Source organism: Anopheles funestus, assembly GCF_943734845.2.
Source record: "Anopheles funestus chromosome X unlocalized genomic scaffold, idAnoFuneDA-416_04 X_unloc_75, whole genome shotgun sequence".
In the NCBI taxonomy this organism is placed as follows: domain Eukaryota; kingdom Metazoa; phylum Arthropoda; class Insecta; order Diptera; family Culicidae; genus Anopheles; species Anopheles funestus.
In genome coordinates, this window is record NW_026045204.1 from 72,501 (window position 1) to 75,000 (window position 2,500).

General features: G+C 48.8%; 1 non-coding gene across 1 annotated transcript; it reads left to right on the forward strand.

Moving 5' to 3' along the window:
- The first annotated feature begins 1,633 nt into the window (after window positions 1–1,633).
- On the forward strand, window positions 1,634–1,791 carry LOC125774050 (5.8S ribosomal RNA). The gene has a single exon (XR_007420560.1). It is a non-coding gene; the product is annotated as a 5.8S ribosomal RNA (ribosomal RNA).
- The last annotated feature ends 709 nt before the right edge of the window (window positions 1,792–2,500 follow it).

A 2,500-nucleotide genomic window follows, 5' to 3' on the forward strand; every position in this document is an offset into this window, starting at 1 on the left:
GTGGATCCGTGGCCATTGCATTGTGTCTGGTGTGTAGGTACCCAGACACTTAAGCAAACTCGATCGTTGTACACTGTGATGGGCGAGCATCACTGTGTCTCCGTGCCGTGTAAGAGCTCCCCTGGCCATCAGGCACTTGAAAGGTCCTTCGACGACGAGTTACAATAGTGGTGTGTTAGATACGTCAGGTGATGGTATCTACTGTTGTGCAATACGTATCCGGCCACGGCACGGAACGAACGGGAACTGTGGTGCAGACATACAAAGAGTTAAGCCTATTAGTCATTAACTCTAAGGACGGGGCCATGGGGCGGTACGCAAAGGATACGGATGAGCGAGTATGCAGGCCCAATACTCAATAGCTCGATCCGATCCAAGCACATGAGTTGACTGCGGCGCCAGGTTAACCAATGTGCTAGATTCTATTTGGCCAGTAGAATCTTGTGTCTTATGCGATTTGATACCAAGACACCAGAACGAAAGTTAGTTGAAGAGTTATTAAACTCTTATGAAGTATGGTTGTGCAATCACAACTTATGACTTTAACCTATAAAGTGGATATGGACTTGCAATTATAACATGGAATCTCTACACACCCCATGAGCTCGATCCAATCCACGCACACGAGTTGCCTGAGTAGCGACAGGTATACCGATGTGCAATACGTATCCGGCCACGGCACGGAACGAACGGGAACTGTGGTGCAGACATACAAAGAGTTAAGCCTACTAGTCATTAACTCTAAGGACGGGGCCATGGGGCGGTACGCAAAGGATACGGATGAGCGAGTATGCAGGCCCAATACTCAATAGCTCGATCCGATCCAAGCACATGAGTTGACTGCGGCGCCAGGTTAACCAATGTGCTAGATTCTATTTGGCCAGTAGAATCTTGTGTCTTACGCGATTTGATACCAAGACACCAGAACGAAAGTTAGTTGAAGAGTGATTAAACTCTTATGAAGAATGGTTGTGCAATCACAACTTATGACTTTAACCTATAAAGTGGATATGGACTATCAATTATAACATGGGGCACACACCATGTTCTCGATCCAATCCACGCACACGAGTTGCCTGAGTAGCGACAGGTATACCGATGTGCAATACGTATCCGGCCATAGGCACGGAACGAACAGGAACTGTGGTGCAGACATACAAGGGCCATGGGGCGGTACGCAAAGGATACGGATGAGCGAGTATGCAGGCCCAATACTCAATAGCTCGATCCGATCCAAGCACATGAGTTGACTGCGGCGTCAGGTTAACCGATGTGCAATACGTATCCGGCCATAGGCACGGAACGAACAGGAACTGTGGTGCAGACATACAAGGGCCATGGGGCGGTACGCAAAGGATACGGATGAGCGAGTATGCAGGCCCAATACTCAATAGCTCGATCCGATCCAAGCACATGAGTTGACTGCGGCGCCAGGTTAACCGATGTGCTAAGAGAGTTGTTCCTGGGCCTTCAAAGTGACTTCAAAACTATCTTAGCGAATGGTGGCCATGGGCGTAGACATGAGCCACAAGTCACAAGGCCTGGGACTATTGGGTAATAAAGACAACTTAGTCAGAAAGTTAGTCTTTGGACGTACCACCGGGATTGTGTTACATTGGGAACCTTACTATAAAACCCTAGGCAGGGGATCACTCGGCTCATGGATCGATGAAGACCGCAGCTAAATGCGCGTCACAATGTGAACTGCAGGACACATGAACACCGATAAGTTGAACGCATATTGCGCGTCGGACGATTAAACCCGGCCGATGCACACATTCTTGAGTGCCTATCAATTCCTTGATATACAACAAACCAAACTTCAGGGTGGAGCGTGCCACAATAGAACACTATGGCGAGCAGCCCGTCTAGTGTCGTGGGGGAAACACGCTTCCACACTGTGCATAATGGCGTGCTCGGGACCTTTGTTGGGACCGCAGGGCGCTGAAAGTAAAGGGGTGAACCGCATAAATCGCACGCACGTAAACGCGCACACACACAAATAGAGTGAGACGTATCGTAGGATACCGCTAAGAGTACGTTGTGAAACATGGGGAAATTCAATCGAAAACCTCTTTGATGTCCAAGAATTCGTTGACCGTATCCGTCGTAATACTGGATCAACGTGCTTGGGGGAAAACGTCAAAGGGTTTTATAATAGTGGTGCATGATTAACCCATCGATGCCCGAGGGGAACATGTTGTCCAATACAATAGTGGTGCAGTTGGCTCGACATGCTCGGGGGGAGACATCGTGGGTCCAAGTCGACCAAGTCGACCGAGAGTTGTTGTTGAGAGATCGAATCAAAACGATGCCGAGCGGAACTCGTTGTCCTTATTGGAGTGATATTCGGACAACGTGCTCGGGGGGGCCATCGTTGATTCAAAAATGACCGTAAATTGCCCAATCCGTGTGTGTGTGTGTGTGAAGTGTTGTTGCGTATATATCGGTTCGCTATGCCCCGGGTTCGAAACGAATGGAATGTGACTGATTTTGTTGT